Genomic DNA, 19,902 nt, shown 5'->3' on the forward strand with positions numbered 1-19,902 from the left:
TGGTTGCATTATTTCAATTGTCAAAAGCTACCCACACCCACAACCCAATCAACAATGACACCACCTCCATCACTACTATCGCCTTCGCCACACCTTCTCTTCTAATTAATCAGATCTGAAACATAATCAGACCATCATTTAAACTAGTTGTGACACCCTACTCAAGAGGAGTTCACATCTTATGAGATTTTAGAAGTTGGACCTAAATAGCATTTAAGCTGACATATTAAAATTTGATTCTGACGAACCAATTTTTATTTATTCTTCTTGTACCATTTATGGACAAAATAATAAAGTACTTCCTATAGTTTATTTTCTAACATATAAAGTTATATTGTGAGATTTTGAAATTTGGACCTCAATAGCAGTTCAGCTGACAAGCCGATATTTATTTAGGACTAAGCAAGCATTGCTTTTAGTTGTTGTTATTATTCAACAAAAAAAGTTTTCTTAAAGGAAAAATCATCCTAATTTATTAATAAAACCATTTTTCACAACTTTTCTGTTCATTTTTTATGCATATTTTACATAATTATTATTGTTGCAGTATTTTTGGTAATAGGTTGGTGCAAAAATAATGTCGTTTTTATCAGATATATACGTCGAAACACATCATTTTTGCACCAACCTAATATATATAGAGGGTATGACCACACATATTTGGAAAAATTTATTTATAACCATGGGTAATAAGAACGCACACTTCATATAACAGAATTTTTTTAATACTTTTTGAATTCATCGATCATTACTTACCGCCTAGACACGAGAAAACCTGATCCTGCTGATCCTGACTGGATTATTTTTTACATGGAAAAGCTACACTAACTAGATTAAAGCCTCCATTCTTTTCTTGCTATTATTTTTTTGCGTGCTTAAAATTACTTGACGAGTATACAATTTCTGTCTAAAATGACGAGATAAATATGTTTTGTTAGTGTTCACAGAATTCATATAAATAACATCTAAATCGGTGAAGTTAAAGAAAAATAAATACAAAACAGAGAAAGAAATAAAATCTATCAGGAAAATTAAAATAAAAGAAAAGAATAGACTATCGATTATCGATATAGAAAACCTCTGATCACGGACATAGATTGATTGGCATGTTGTTTGCTATCTCAAATCTCCGGAATATTTTTCATCCAGACAACCGTTCGCCTTCAATGTCTGTGATGAGAGGTTTTCTATATCGATTGTTTATTCTTTTTTCTTTTAATTTTCCTGATATATATATATATATATATATATATATATATATATATATATATATATATATATATATATATATATATGAACAAATAATTAATAAAACATGTTAAAAAACATCTTGAAAAAGAGTTAAAAACATATTTAATTTTAAAAAGGAAGCACAAGATAAGTGGATAATCCTTAATCCGCGGAGTTTCGAAGAAATACTCTCCCTCTCATCAGAGGGCAGGAATTAGCAAAATGCGGGATCGGATTTTGCATGTAAAAGTATTTAATGAAACCACAAGTAAGTCACAGATTTTATTTGGTTAAAAAAAGGGTGAGGTAAGGGGAATAGGAGGTAAAAGAAAAATGATAAAAAGATTTCACATGAATGGATAATCCGGTGAAGGGTAAAAAATCCAAGAATGGTAAAATCCAAACACCTGTTGGATTGGAAGTTTTTAATTCGACCGTGTTTGGATTTTACCATTCTTGGATTTCTTGAATTCCTTCCTTTTTAAAATTAAATATGTTTTTAACTCTTTTTGAAGATGTTTTTTTAACATGTTTTATTAATCATTTGTTCATATTATAAGCTCTATTTCCTTTTCGGTTTTGCATCTGGTTGAGATTACTTATTTATAATATATTTTAAGTTTACCATTTTGATTACCTTGGTAAACTTATAGTAATTTATATATATATATATATATATATATATATATACATATATATATATATATATATATATATGTATATATATATATATATATATATATATATATATATATATATATATATATATATATATATGCCTTTTGAATTACTTTGGATCATCTTCCAATTACGCGATTCCCTTGGATTTTAATTGTGTGAATGGAAATTTAACTAACTTTCTCTGATTCTGCATTTTTGGATTTTACCGTCATTGGATATTTTACCCTTCACCAGACTATCCATTCACGTGAAATCACTTTTTTTATTCACCCTATTCCCTCTGCTTCACTTTTTGTTATCAAGTAAGATCTATGATTTACTTGTAGTTTCATTTCGATCCCGTATTTTGCTAATTCCCACCCTCTGATGAGAAGGAAAGTATATATATATATATATATATATATATATATATATATATATATATATATATATATATATATATATATATATACTAGCAGGCCGCCCGGCATTGCCCGATCGTAAAATACGCTTAAATGATATTTTGATTAATGCAGATTTCGTATTTATTATTATATTATATTGGGCCCAATATATTAGTAATGGTTTAAAAGGTAAAAAAAAAAAAAATAAATGACTTGTACCTCAAGACATGTTTGCTGCAAGGCTAAGAATTAAATCATGATCCAATAGCTATTACGTTACGCATGCATATTCGTAATGCCATCATGCGACCTTCATCTGGCAAATTCCTTTTTTTTTTAATTTTCACACTTTTGCACCGATTTTCCCGGCTAAAGCCCAAATATAATGTTTCGCATATGTTCGAATACCATGTATATAAAATTTCACGTTTGCAGACCAAAAACTGATAGAGAAGTTTGGTAGGCAAAATTTTATAACACAAATATATATATACGCATACATAAATATATATAGAAAGAGGGTTGTGTTTACTATAACCTTTTTACGCAAATATTATGCAAGTGTAAATCATGTAGAATATCTGCACGTAATAGTTAACTAAAGGTGATCATCCCATGAGAAAAGTGCAAAAACTAATAGGGAATTAATGAAAATGTTTATTAGAATGTTTAAAAGAATATGCAAATTAGCTAGATCTTTTGCAGATGAATGCAATTCCACGACTCATATATAACAGTTGTATTCTTTTTTTAAATAAATAGAAAAAAGCGTTTCACTATTATTATATGTCAACTCCATCGTTAGCCCAACAAAAAAAATAAAAGAACGAATGAAAACACGAAAATTTACCCCCCCCCCCGAAAAAAGAAGTACTTGACAAACTCTCCACCAGATATTTCGGCAGAAGGGATAGGAAGAGAAGCTATTCTCCGGATATTGAACACCGTTTTATGACTATATTCAAGTTTAAGCGAATTTCTTCTATGCTACCCCAGTCTAGAAAGATTTGTCTTTACGGTCTGTTGCAACGAAAACACTCTGTAAATAATTCAGTTTCAAAAATACCGAAGTAGAATTTGTGTTAACCGAATGTTTCTGTTATAAAAATGACGAGTTATGACTTATTGCGTTATTAAAAGAAAAAAAATAGTTACGATGTCAATAAAATGTGAAGAAAAAAACTGGTAAAAACACGTAAATGAAAGTTTTTTATTTTTGTTTTAAATAAAGAATCATAGTTGAATTGAAGCATTTGTATATTTTAAAATAAAAATTTACTGGACCACAACGTTAATTGCGAAATCACGGAAATTATTTTATTTAAACTAAGTCCAATAACAATGCTTGAAAGTTTTTAGTTTTAATATCCGCCGAAAAAGAAAACAAAAACAAAAAGAGCAACGTTCGTACCCAAGGGAAATAACTCAAACCGATTCATAAAAAATTGATCTTGGTAAAAATAAATGTAATTAAATATGTTATCAATATAAATCAAATTTAAATAACAAACTTAAATAGAACACTTACAAAACTTCTCTTACTATAAACAATAACTAATACACCGCTATTTAATAAAGTCGATTTTCCTTAATGTAATATGCAAATGACGTCACCTATTTAATCTTATATTTTGCAATAATCATAGTATATATAGGAATGAATAATATGATAAAGTAATGGATTTTTGTATATATTAATCAACTTGTGAACAAACAAACAGGGATACGAATTTAGGCCCATTTAAAATTAGCCCGATCTCTAATCTTTCTCTGAACAACCAACTGACACCACAAAACAAAATGCAATTCTATTTCCAACAAGATGGCGCTACATGCCACAGCTCTCACAGATTACTGACACGAGTTCATGACATGTTTACGGAAGAGAGAACATTAAGCAAAGGCTTATGGCTACCACGTTCCCCGGACTTGTCATCAAGTAATTTTTTATCTTTAGGGGACTTTAAAACAAAAAGTTTATACAAATAATCCTCACAATCTAGATCTCAACGAAAGAAGAACATTACCAACGTTATCAGGCGAATCACCAGAGAATATCTACAGGCAATATCAGCAAACGTTGTTAATCGTGTCTAGAAATGCAGATGTCAAAGGGGAGCAATTTGAAGATACATTTCTGATGAATACCCTGTTGCATGTCAGAAACGAAAAATGTCGGTGGATAACGTTGTGAAAGAGAGTAAGATGTTTTATTACATCATATAGCCGTTTATATATATATATATATATATATATATATATATATATATATATATATATATATATATATATATATATATGATGCAATTCATATTCTTTTTGGAACAAATATGTTATAGTTCAAATATAGATGTGTAACTGAAATGAAATGAGTGTATTTTTATTTTGGTATTTTTGACTGATTATATGCGTTTATTATCATAGGAGGTGTTTTCTATGGTGTGGGAGAGTTAACCAGGGTCTAAAATTAAATTATGTTCTTTTAATAGAAATTTACTTATTAATGGCAATGCATTATAGAAACCACCAGATTGTATTGTATTGGAAATTGGTTTGTTTTGGACATGTTTTGTTTTTAATGTTTGTTTTTTAGTTTGTGATGTGGTTTGTATGATTGGTATTTCTAGTTTGTTTTGTGTGTTGCAAATTATTGTATTACTGGTGTGTGTAGGTAACAGAAATTATCTGTTTATGAAAGAAACATCCGGTGTATACGATTTTTAATTATTTATCCTGGAAAATATTTGTGTGGCTTTTTTCTTAGCATTTGATATAAAACATGTGGGGTATTGCAAGATTTTTTTAAAGTATTTGTGAGGTATTTGACTTCTTGGTCCAGATATTCTGATATTAAAGACAAATTAGATTCAGTCGAACCCTCTATAAATTTCGCCTATGAAACAGAAAACAATCACCCATTACCTTTTCTAGACATATCTATATAATTATAAAAATCAAATGTTCTTGTAACGATGTATGTAACCCACTTTCCGGTTTACGACATCCGGTTGCGCATGCGCGCATAACCTGCGCACTGAAATATTAACGTTATTATTTCGAAATTATCATTTAACATGGGAAGAGTGTGGTTTAAAATAACTTAAACGTAATACAGAAATGAACGATGTAAAAAAATTTAAAAAAAAAGCAGACAGTTTTAACAATTGTTTATTTGGATAATTTAAATGCGAAAAAAACCCAAACAATTGGGATGCTGAAATATTAACGTTATTATTTCGAAATTATTATTTAACATGGGAAGAGTGGGGTTTAATGTTGCAATATTTTTTATTCATAATGGGGTAGAGATTTATTTGCTGCCTACCTCATCAAAATGTGGCACAAGGCCGGAAAGTGGGGATCTAGCAGACTCCCCTAAAGGAGGGGCACTTCTGCAATTGTAAAAATTGCCTGAGTAACCGCGCCGGCATTCCCCGGTAGGGGCGCCTCAGGCAGTAAGCGATAAACTTACTCCACCGGAAAGTCCAGTGGCAAGACCTTGGAGGGTGGACCTCCTACGTATTACCCAGGCGGCGTACCTCAGTTCGACAGGTGCTGGGTCGGTTCCCGGCCCCTCACCTGTCGCGCTGAGTGTCAAGTGACGAATCCTTGACGTGTACTTCTACCCTGTCTCCCTGCATTGTAGATGACCTAATCACAAGAGTTTCCAATGTAGATACAGGACTCAAAATGGCGACTCCATTAAAAATGTGGAGAGCTCTCTTGGCGAACATACATTTTTATTGTGTACGTTTAATGCTTCAACAAACAATAATAATTTTCTTGTCGATTGTGGGGCCACGGCACATATGATTACAAAGGAATCTGATTTTATCAATTTTGATCCCAACTTTAAGCCACAAAATCATTTTGTAGAACTAGCTGACGGGAGTCGAGTAAATGATATCGTTTTAAAAAGAGGCAATGCTAAAATCTCGCTAAGGAACAATAAAGGTGAACTGTGTTTCTGCATTCTATAAAACGCTTTTCTAATCCCAAAATGTAAACAAAATATATTTTATGTACAAGCTGCCACTAAACAAGGTGCAAATATAAACTTTAGCCTAAATAAATAAAAACTGGTATACCCGAAGGGAACTGTATTCGACATTAAAGAAAATGGAAGATTATATTATTTAAATAGCGTAGTACCATCGAAAACAACCTGCCATGATCTACAGACATGGCATAAAATTCTTGGATATTGCAATATTCCTGATATCAAAAAGTTGCCGACTGTAGTTGATGGAATGAAAATACAAACATCAAAAAACTTCCAACTGCGACGTCTGAACGCAAGGGAAAATGACAAACTATCAAAGCAAGATACCAGACAAGAAGGCAAAAAAAAAAAAAAAATCCTATCAATGGTGCATTGTGACTTGAATGGTCCCGTGGAACCGATGGCCGGAGAACATTATAGATATGTGTTGAATTTCGTAGATGACCATTCAGGTTTAATAATGGTTTACTTTTTAAAGAACAAATCTGATACCCTGCTAGCAACTAAAAAATATTTAGCCGACATGGCTCCCTACGGTGAAGTCAACGGTACGGAATTCACCAATAAAGACTTTGAAATTTTACTAATTAACCATTATATCAAGTATGAAAAATCAGCTCCTAGATCGCCACACACAAAACATGACTGCTGAAAGAGCGTGACGGACACTTTTTGAAATGGCAATATGCCTACTCATTGAATCAAAACTCCCCAAAAACCTCTGGACGTACGCACTTATGGCGACAGCCTATATACGCAACAGGTGTTTTAACAAAACACTATCTAAAACTTCATATGAATCTTTCTGTGGTAAAAAAACAAATTTAAACAAAAAAAAAAGAACAATTGGGACGCTGAAATATTAACGTTATTATTTCGAAATTATTATTTAACATGGGAAGAGTGGGGTTTAAAATAACTTAAACGTAATACAGAAATGAACGATGTAAAAAAAAAGCAGATATATCAAAATGTGAATTTAATTATAATAAGTATTATGGTATCTGTTCAGTGCACATTTACCTATAAGTATGGCCAACCACTTCTAATTCAGTAACTGCAATTTAAAAAAAAGAAATAATCAATTATAATAAACAGAACGACTCATAAAAATCTATCTATCTTCTTTTTTCACTTTCATAGAAATGTTTCTGTTATGTAAAAAAAAAACCCCTATTTTCTTTACGTCACAAGTGTGACGCTCATACATGAATTCCATAGCTAATATAACATACTGACCCAACGGGTCACAATTAGTCTAATATATATATATATATATATATATATATATATATATATATATATATATTGTAATGAAGCCATGTTTCTAATAAGTTCTAAATTCTAATAAAACCGTATTTTTGTCTGTTTGTTTGTTCACATATGTCATATATTGAAAACGATTTCAATGACTTAAAAACATTATTACAATGATCCAAACATAATTCTCAATGAAAAACCAAGACACGGAATAATAAAATAATTTTAAAAAATACACATTGTTGGTGACTACTCCCTTATTTAAATATATATATATATATATATATATATATATATATATATATATATATATATATATATATATATATATATATATATATATATATAAAACGGGTCACGGATAGTTTATTATAAAATCCAATGATAAACTATCCTTCAAAGTTCACCGAAAAACTACACACAAAATGATTACATACATTTCTACTCACACCAAAATAACAAAATAAAAACATGTATAATAATTGGTTTTTTCTTATGTGCATTCAGAATTTGCAGTCTAGAATATCTGGACGAAGTATTCAAATACCTCACAATTATTTAGTGGCCCAGATTTTTTAGGAATTTTTGACAACTCTAACACAAGACTGCGAATAAGATATAAAAACTCGTTTAAGTTTTAAAGAAAATCAACAAAATTTTACTTACTTCGATTATAAAAAATATATATAAATTCCAAAAACATTACTTACCTATGAAAAATACTATTCAATGGGTACTTCCATTGTTCATTGTTAAGAATTTATCCATATTTATACTTATATTCCATGTCCTTTTTAAATAAAATACTTTTTTAAACAAAGATTTAAAAAAAAACGCGAACTCAGATTTTTTCACTGTTCCACTAAAGGGAGACAAATATCTGATTTTCTTCGCGTTTATCTTCTGGTGGGTCCAAAGAGCCACAATTAATGTCTCTTTCTATTGTGTGCTGTAAACTATAATTAGTATTTTTGGGCCACCTTATTTGAAAAATGAACACATTCACTTATAAGTTTTTGCCTTAAAAAAAAAAGACACTCTACCGATTTTTTATTCTCTTAATGAAATACATGAGATTTTGATTAATATATTTTATTCTTCTTTATTGAGTGATTTTTTTAAATATCTACAAAAAGAAAACATTGAATGAAATAGAAAAAATTGTCGTCAGCGTCCGATATTTACTTGACAATCTAAGCATAACGTTAGCTTTCACTTAAAATAAATCAACATGGTTTTTTTTAAAAAAGATTTTACACTTTGAACTTTACAGGTAAATAAAAAAAACACTTTTGTTTTTGTTTTAAATTAGAATATTTTATTTATTGATCTTTTATTTTCAATTTGTGATATACAAAACTTTGGTGGGTAAATTAATTATTTAAATTTTAATAGACATTTCAAAATTGGGGGGGGGGGGTGAATTAAAAAAAACGTTGTCTAAAATATTATATTCGATTTATTGGAAAGAGCATAAAATTTCACACTGACCTTGAAATTATCGTAAAAATCGAGCCAATAGAAAAATGTTGATAGATTTTTAAAGTTTAAAAATAGAAAAAAATTTAACTCATACAATTCAATTGATTTCATACGCAAAAAAAAAAAAAATAGCTGCATCAACACGCGTCAGCACTTTGTAAACATTGTTTTTTTTAAAAAAAATATTTCTATTATTTGTAAACAACTTTAATAGTTTATTTTGAAAGCATATTCCATAAAGAAAATAAATGTTGTATCGTATTTGACATAGCACACGGTTTTGTTTTTGAATTCGCATATTTTGGCTAACATTAACCCTAACCCTAACTCTAAACCTAGCCCTAACCCTAACTCTAAACCTAACCCTAACCCTAACTCTAAATCTAATCCTAACATTAACACTAACCCTAACCTTCACTTAAACTTTGTTCACAGTTTTGTTTCTGAATTCGCATCTTGTACGGTAATCCTAACTCTAACCATAAGTCCCAGCCTTATACTAACACTAACTCTAACCAGCACACTAATCCTAAACCTAACCCTTATGCAAACTCTAACACTAAACCTTATCCTTACATAAACCTAACCCTATCTCTAGCTCTAATACTAATCCTAACTCTAACTCTCAACATATAACCTTAACCCTAAGCCTCACTATCCCTAAACCTAATCTCTACCCTAACTCTAACCCTTACCCTAACTCAAACCTTAACCATAACACTAACCTTAGCTAACCATATCCCCATCTCTAACCCTCACACAAACCTTAACCCTAACCCTAACCCTAACCTAAACCCAACTCCAACTCTAACCTCACCTTAACCCTAGCTCTAACACTGACCTTAACCTTAACTCTCATCCGAACTACACTCCAACTATTAATCTTAAACCTAACACTTATCTTAACACTAACAATAACACTAAGTCTAACCCTAACTCAAACACTCACACTAATCCTAACCAAAAATTAAACCCTAACACTAACTCTCAACTAACTCTTACTTTAAACTGAACCTAATCTTTAGTCTCACTCTTATACTAACTCTAACCCTAACCTAACCCTAAACTCTAACCCTAACCCTAATTATAAACTTACCCTATTCCTAACTACAGCCCTAACCATAACCTTAATTCTTACCCTAACTCTAAACCTAACTCCAACTCAAAACCGAACGTTAATTCTAAACCTATCTTGCCCCTAAGCCTAACCCTCACCTAATACTAATTTTTACCCTAAACTGAACACTAACCCTAACCCTTACCCTAACCATACCTCTAACACTAATATTAACTCTAACACTAACTTTTACCCTTATTCTAACACTAATCTTAATTCTACCACAACCATAACTAATACCTAACCCAACTCTAACCCAAACTCTTACCCTTGCCCTAAGGCTTACCCTATCTCTAACTTAACTCTAATCCTAAAGCGAACTCTGTAATTCTAACCTCATCCTTACCCTCACTCTAACTCTACCCCTAACTCTAACTCTTAACCTAAACCTAACCTAACATTAAACTAACCATAATCCTAATCTTATCTTTTACCCTTACTATGCTTTAACCCTAAATCCCTCCCTAAACCTTTCTAACATAAATCTTACCCATCCATTAATCCTAACAATAACACTAACCCTAATTTTTTCATTAATCTAACCTTAACCCTTACCTTAACACTAACTGTAGCCCTAACACTAACAGCAACCCTAACTGTAACCCATATATTAATTCTAACCATCACCCTAACTCTAACGCAAACCCTAACTCCAACCTTACCCTTACCCTAACACTAATCCTAAGTCAAACTATAAATCTAAACCTATCTCCTAATTGACCTTACTCTTAAACCGAACACTGACTCTAAACCTTTATCCTAAATCTAATCCTAACTCTAACACTAACTCAATCTAATTCCTTACTCTACCTCTAACTCTAATTCTATTTCTTGTATTGAACCTAAGTTCTAGCCCTAATCCTAAGTCTAAACTGAACTGTAACTCTTACTCTAAATCTAGTCTAACAATTAACCCTTACTCAATCCCAACCCTTATTACTAACCCTAACTCTAACCCTAACCCTAACTCCTAACTCTAACCCTAACACTAACCCTTACTCTAAATCTAATCTTAGCCGTAATCCTAACCCTACCTTTAAAACTAATATTAAAACTAACTCTAAACCAAACCTGTAACTATGACTTAGCTATTTCCCTAACCATACCCCCTAACCTTGCCCTAACTCTAAACCTAACTCAAATACTAACTCTAACCCTAACACTAACACTAACTCTGATTCAAACATTAACACTAACCCTAACCATAACTCTAAACTTAACACACAGTTTTGTTTCTGAATTCACATCTAGTAGACTAACCCTTACCATAAGACAACACCATATACTAACACCAACTCTAACAATCACACTAATTCTAACCCTTACTCAAAACCTTATGATAACTCTAACCCTAACTGTAATCCTTACCCTAAACCTAACCTATTCCTAACCCTAACCTTAACCGTAGCCATAACTCTATACCTAATCCTAACTCTAACTCCAAATATATAACATTAACCCTAAACCTAACTCCACCCCTAAATCTAGCCTTTACTCTAACTAACACTTTAACCCTAAAATTAGCTAAATGTATTACTCACAAAGCCTAAACTTAACACTAATCTAAACCCTAAACCCAAACCTGACTCTAACCTAACCCTAACCCTAACTCTAACCCTAAAACTTATCCTAACTATAACCATAATATTAACCCTAAACTTAACCTTTATCTTAGCATTAATCTTATCATTAAGTCTAACCATAATCTAAGCACTAACACTAATCCTAACCTAAACTTTAACCCAAACACTAACTCAATTAACTCTTACCTTAAACTGAACACTAACTTTAATCATAACTATTAGTTCCACTCTTACACTAATTCTAACTATAACCCTAACTCTAAACCCTAACCATAACTCGAACTATAAACTTACTCTATCCATGAGTGAAACCCTCATTATAACCCTAATCCTAATTCTAACTCTTACCCTAACTCTAACCCTAACTTTAATCTTAACTTTAAACCTAACCCTAATCATTACCCTAACTCTAACTCTAACACAAATACTAACTCTGACACTCACTCTAACCCTAACCTTAACTTGAATTCTTACCCTTACACTAACCCTAACATTAACATTCTAACACCAAACCTTTCTCTAACCTAACCTAAACCCTGACTCTAACCCTAACCCAACTCAAACCTTAACCCTAACTCTTACCCTTACTCTAACGTTAACTCTAACCCTTATTCTAACTTGACCCTAACCCTAAAGCGAAATTGTTACACCACCCTCATCTTAATTCTAACTCTATCCTTAATCCTAAACCTAACGCTAACCTAACAATAACATTATCCCTAACCTTAACTCCCTCCCTAAATCAAAGTCTAACCATAAGTCTAACCCTTCCTCATACCCTAACCATAACCCTTACCTTAACCCTTACCCTAACTAATGACTTTTACCCTAACCACAACTGTAACTGAAATATTAACTCTAGCCCTCACTCTAACCATACCTCTCACCCTAAACCCAAACACAAACCCTAACCCTAACATTATCTCTAAGCCTAAACTTTACCCTAAAACTAATCCTATCCCAATCTATAAATTTAAATCTATTTCTTAATTAACCCTATTCACAAATTGAACAATGACTTTAAATCTAACCACAACTCTAACTCTAACTCTAACCCTAACCATACACTCATCCCTGTAACTCGAACCTTACTCTAACCATTACATTAAACCTAAATTCTAGTCCTAATCTTAAGCTTAAAAAACAATCGCTAACTCTTATCTTAACTCTAACTCTAACCCTAACCTTACTCCAGCCCTAACTGTAACCTGACCTTAACTCTCAATCTAACCCTGGCCCTAATCCAAGCCCTAACATTAACACTAATGCAAAAACTTCACCATTACCCTCAAACTACCTTTAATCCTAAGTCTAAATCCAACCTTAACCATAAACTAACGCTAACTTTAGATCTAACCCAAACACTAACGCTAACAACAACAATAACCCGAATACTAACTCTAACCCTAATCCTAAACATAACCCTAACTCTAATTGTAACCCTAATTCCAACCCTAAATATAACCTTAACTCTAACTCAAACCAAAGCCCTATTCCTAACCGTAAACATAATTCTGACCCTAACTCTAATCCTAGTAATAATCCTTACCCTAAACTTAACACAAACAGTAATCCTAAACTGAACCTTGACCCTAATCCTAACACTAACCTTTACCTTTAACCATCACTCTAACACTAACTATAAACCTAAGCCTAACCTTTACTCTAACTCTAATGCTGGCCCTAATCTAAACCCTAACCTTAGCACTAAACCTCCCCTAACCCAAACTCTTACCCTAATACTAACTCTAATCCTGACTCTAAACCAAACCCCAACCTTAACGCTAACTTAAACCTTAGCCCTCTCTTTAACTCTAACCCTGTTCCTTAGCTTAATTCTTATCCTAATACTAGATCTAACTTTAATCCTAACCCTTACCCAAAACCTAACCCTAACCATCAGACAAACTCTAACCCATACTCTATTTCTAACTGTAAACATAAAATTGTAAACCATAACTCTAACCCTAGTCATAATCCTAACCCAATTTTAACACTAACTATACCCAAAACCGAACCCTCTCTAAACTTAATCTTAACCTTAAGCCTGCTTTAACTCTGACCCTAACCCTAACCCTAACCCATACTCTTACTGTAGCCCAACTCTAACCCTACTCCTAACTTTACCATTACTCTATCACCTTAACCCTAGCTCTAACCTAACCCTTACCCTAAAGCAGATTCTGTTATTATAACCTCACCCATACAATCACCTTAATGCTAAGCATTACTCTAATCCTAGTTATTATCCTAAGCCTAAACTAAACTGAACACTAACAGTAACCATAACCCTTGCCCTAAATCTTACTCTAAGCCTAACACTAACCTTAACCCTAACACTCACTCTAACTCTAAACCTAAACCTAACCTTTACCCTAACTCTAACCATGCCCTAATTTTAACCCTAACCTTAACACTAACCTTAACACAAACTCTAAACATACCCCCAATCCTAACTGTAACCATAGCCTAACTGTAATTCTAACCATAATAATAACCCTAATATAGACTGTTACCTTTACAATAACTGGAAATCTAACACTTACTTTTACCATAACACTAAATCTTACACTAACCTTAACTCTAACTCTGTCCCCAACCATAACCTCAACCCTAGCCCTCTCCTTTATCCAAACTCTTATCCTTATACTAACTTTAGTCCTAACCTTGACCCTTACTCTAACCTTAACCCTAACTCTTTCCCTAACCTTAATTCTAAATCTAACACGAACCGTAACCTCACTCCAAACCCAACTCTAACCATCAGTCCCACCCTTAGACTTACTCTAACACATACCCTATTCCTAACTGTAAACATAACCTTAACCATTACACTAACTCTAGTCATAATCCAAACCCTAACTTTAACACTAATCATAACTCTAAACCAAACCCTGAAGCTAAACTTAACCATAACCCTAACTCTTACCAAGCCATAATGCTAACCCTAACTCAACCCTAACTTAACTAATGCTAATCCTAATTTGGGTTTAGAGTTTAGGTTTCCCTAACTCGAAACCTAACTCTAAACTGAAGCCAAACCCTAGCCACTTAACACTAACCATGACATCAACACTAAACATAATCATAATCCTAACTCGAATCATACCCCTAATACTAACCCTAAACCTAACTCTTACTCTAACAATAACTCTAACCCTAACCCTTAAACTTATCAAAAACTTAAATCTTATATTAACCTAAACCCTATCTCTAATCCTAAGCCTAACATACATTCACCCTTACCTTAAGGCTAAACCTAAATCTAACCTAAACTCCAACTGTAACGCTTAAACTAATGATAATAATAACCCCAACTCTAACCCTAACTCTAACCCAACACTAATTCTAACTGCAACCCTAACCGTAACCCTAATTCTAACTATAACCATTACCCTTACTCTAATCCTAAACCTAACTCTAATCTTAAAACTAACTGTAACTGTAACCATAATACTAACCCTAAATCTTAACCTAACCCTTACCCTAACTTTAATGCTAATCCTAACCTCTAACCCTAACAATAACTCTAAGCTCAATACAAACTCTAAACCTTAACCTAACTCTAACATTAACTTTAAATCAAACCCTAAACCTAATTTTCACCCTATCCTTAACTCTAGCCCGACCCTTACTCTGACATTAACCCTAAACTGTAACCTCTAACCCTAACCTACCCCTAACCTTATCCTTACCCCATAACCTAGCCTTAACCATAGCCCCAACCCTGTAACTGTAACATTTATTCTAACCGAAAACCTTACCCTAATACTATATATAACGATTGCCCTAACTTTTAATCTTAATTCTAACCCTTACCCTAACTCTAATCTAACCATAACTCTAACCCTAACGCTAATCCAAATACTAACTGAAACTATAACACTGATCCTAATCTTAACCCTAACTCTTACTATAACCCTAACTCTTACCCTAATCCTAACTCTAAACGTAGCCATAATCCTAATCCTATCCTTATCACTAACCCTAACCTTACACCAAACGCTAACTCATAATTCTAACCCTGATCCTAACCCTAATACTAACCCTAACATATATCTAACCCTAACTATAACCTTTTACCTAACTCTAACCTAAACCTAACCCTAACTTTAACTCTATCTCTAAACATAACCCTGACCCTAAGTCTAATCCTAACCCTTAATCTAACTCTACTCCTAATCCTAATGCTAACACTAACCCTAACCCCAAATCTAACATAAACCGAATCCTAACTTGAAGCCAACAAACACCTTAACCCTAACTGTAACCATAACTCTAATCCTAACCCCAACACTAGCTCTAACCCTAACCCTAATTCTGAGTGTCCGTTTTCAATGATAAAATTTTATGTTTATACTGGGGTTCTTCCTTCATAGACTAGGGATCAATCCAATTGTAGCATATACACTATATTGATGATGGTAGACAGCTTCTTAAAGTAAGGGGTATAAACGTTAACTTTCTGAATAATATCCTCTGGAAGGTCATTTCTTCTCTATATAAATGAACTCTCAGAGAACATTATTCAGAGAGTTAACGTTTATGCTGATGACACCACCTTCTATTCTGGTATGGTTTCGTGCCCATTTTTCTCGGATCAGTTGAAATATGTAGTTGATTTAGAAGTCAATTTGTGTTGGATAAAAATGCTTTGCTTGGTATAATCCTGTTAAGACTTAACTATTGTCCTTCAATCGTAGGCGTGCCCCTTTTCTTCCCGAGATTCTTATGGATGTCCCTGCTCTTGATAAAAAATCAATTCTAAAACTACTTGAGCATTTTTTTATCATCAAACTTTCTTGAAGTCCATATATTAAATCCACTGCTTTTTCTGCTTCTCGTAAAATCGGTTCTCTCTATCGCTCTAAACACTTTCTCTCACCTGATGTTATTCTCTATCTCTACAAATCTACGATCAAACCATGTATGGAGTATTGTTGTCATATTTGGACTGACGAATCTATGTACCATTTGAAAGTTCTTGATAAATTACAAAAACATATCTGATTGACCCACCGATTCTTCTTCACTGCAACATCTCTCTCACAGACTTGATGTTGTTTTCTACAAATACTATTTTGACTATTTCTGTTCTTCAGAATTGTCTGCTTCCTTTGTTCCAGCTCGTTTGACTCGTTGATCTAGAGGTCTCCATCAATTGGTTGTTTTAATATATCATTATAATACAGCTGTTACATATAGGGGTTTCATTAAAAGAGAGAGTCTTAGAGAGAGATGCTTAGAAGAGAGTTTTATTAACAGAGAGAGATGCTTATCTTAGAGAGAGAGGGATGTTGTTGTAAGAGACTTAGAGAGATTGTTCGTTTTTAACGATTCCTATATATTAAATGTTCATTCCTTAATTGTGTTTATGGAAGAAGAAGAAGAAGGAGAAGCTCTTTGAGTGAAGGGGATAGTGTTCAGACAGTCTTAGTGTAGATATGAGATGTGTATGTCACGACATTTTATAACACAGACATATAATAATAATAATTCAATTTACCTTTTTGTAGAATCATAAGACAAGACGACGTTTTACAAAAACACAGATGAGTTTATTCTTCACACGACCGGCCGTGATTTTCATCATCATGAATTCAAAGCTTCACATATTAAGTTTAAAAGTGATCGTCTCGCTTCTAGACGTTCGAATTCCAAACTCCAGACTCTTTGAGTTTCTCCCAGTTTCTGTCTTCTTTTTACTCTAAAGTTTTTCTCTATCCCTAGAACTTTCTATTTTCCGTGACGTCATACACACGTTAAAACATGTGGCTTCTTTCACGTGTTCTGGACATGCGTGTCCAAAACTTTTCCTTTTTCTACAAAAGGAATTTTAACCTATACTCAGTAACCTATTTTTCCAATATGTTAAAAACATTATCTTATAGCTGCATTCTTTCAATTAAAATTTCATAACAAACTTGACAGTGCACATTCTTTTCTTGAAATATTTTATCTCTATTCTAAACAAGCGTTTGTTTTTACATTCCTTCCTTTTAATTCTCACACGTAATCTATTTCTAAACCTAAATTATGAGGTTCGAATTTCGTCTATTGCTATTTCATTTTCATTTTAACTAAATCTCTCTATTTTTTATACTTACATGAAAAGGGGACAGCCCTTATCATGCAACACAGCTTCCGATTCCAATAGCTTTTTTCTAAGGACTGCAGGATTGTGGAACTCTCTTCTTTCTCACTGTTTTCATTCTTTTCAAGACTAAGGTCAATAAGCATCTTCTGTCTTAGCAATAATCATCTTTCGTTCTTGTTAACTCCTTACATCAAGTAGCTTCATGCCTAGTCTCGAGCGATTTTCATAAAAAGAAAACGGTGCTAAAATTAAAGACATCAACAGAGAAACCGGAATGTATAAAACAGTAAGAGTGGGCAAAATTAATTGTGACAACCTGTGGGTCTGTGTATTGGTACTTGGAATGTATAATATCCACAGAGACTCTTTAGATGGATTGACGAGCCTTCCTATTCTTGGTTTCTTGAGTTTGGTTTTAATCTTCAGCTGGAGAAATCGCATTAAAAAGTGGTTTGAAACTGCCGCTGGACTGTGGACACGCAATAATTTCAATAAGGTGTAGGGAGGTTAGGGTAAGGGTTAGGGTTAGGGTTAGGAGGGGGTGCAGTGTGTTACTCGCATATAAAGCCAGTCATTTTTTATCGTCTTTAATTGATATGTATATATATATATATATATATATATATATATGAATTAAAAAGATAAAAACTATATATATATATATATATATATATATATATATATATATATATATATATATATATAAAAACAAATATTACATATTACATAGTATTATTATTCATCGGAATGCCCGTATTCGCCATTTATAGTTGCTAAATTTCTTTTAATTGTCGTGGCAATTGTTAGTGGCCCGGAGGTAGCGTCTTAGCAAATGGAGTCAAAAGGTGAATTTATAGCTGGGTTAGAACCTCCTGACGAATAGGAATTGTCAATTCCCGTACTGAAAATGACGAAAGCAATAATCAGTGCATGTATGAGAGTAATTATTGTATAATTTCTGTATAAAAATTATCATTATATATATATATATATATATATATATATATATATATATATATATATATATATATATATATATGTGTGTGTAGTTTCGCCTAATTTGATTTTCCCCCTTCCTTCACCTTTATCGTGTTAGAATAGGTGGAGAATTCGGCTGCTGTTGTCAAAGTTTATTTTATTAATGGTTGGGTTTTTACTTTTTATTATTAATGCTTCTAGCATTGTTAGTCGTTGGTAATTATTGCAAGTTTTTAATATGTTAGTGTTATATTTTAAAGGTGAAGAGGAAGGGAAAAAAAATTCAAATTAAGCGAAACTACACATAGTAAATTAGTAATAAAAACAGCAAAACGACAGAGAACAAATCAATCAATAAGTAGGATGCACAGGAAGAACAACCCTGACGATGGTCAATCGAGACCGAAAACGTTTGGTAAACTAGGGGACTTTATAAGAACTTTGGATCCCACAACAAAAATACTTGTACGAAAACAAGAAAAATTCGAAAGAAAGATCATAAAAACAAGAACGAAGATCCTCTTCAATAAAATATGCGTGAATAATGAAATTCTGCCTAAATATATATATATATATATATATATATATATATATATATATATATATATATATAACGTACGCACTCAAACGCACATACATACACAGATACATACACACATATATATACATATACATATATATATATATGCATATGTATATATATGTATATATATATATATATATATATATATATATAGAGAGAGAGAGAGAGAGAGAGAGAGAGAGAGGTAGAAATGAAGAAATAGAGAGAGAAAGCAAGTTAAATAGTTTCTTTAAAAGAAACAAAAGAAAGGGCTAACCTGTCTGAAGAGATTAACCTCTCTCTCGCACGCACCCATTTTTTTATTACCTCCCCCTGAGATTTCCCATTTTTAACCTCGAATGTAATATAAAATCGGTGGTCTTCCTTGGGCGTCCCTTTTTACAATGCTGATTTTTCTCTTCTTATGATAAAAAGCATTTAGCTTTGAAATGCCAAGGCTTATAGAGGTTTCCCTCTCATCTCCCTTCAACTTTCCTTTTGACATGATAATGTAATGAAGTTCTTA

Source organism: Euprymna scolopes, chromosome 44 (assembly GCF_053919585.1).
Source record: "Euprymna scolopes isolate OS-2025 chromosome 44, ASM5391958v1, whole genome shotgun sequence".
NCBI classification, from domain to species: Eukaryota; Metazoa; Mollusca; class Cephalopoda; order Sepiida; family Sepiolidae; genus Euprymna; species Euprymna scolopes.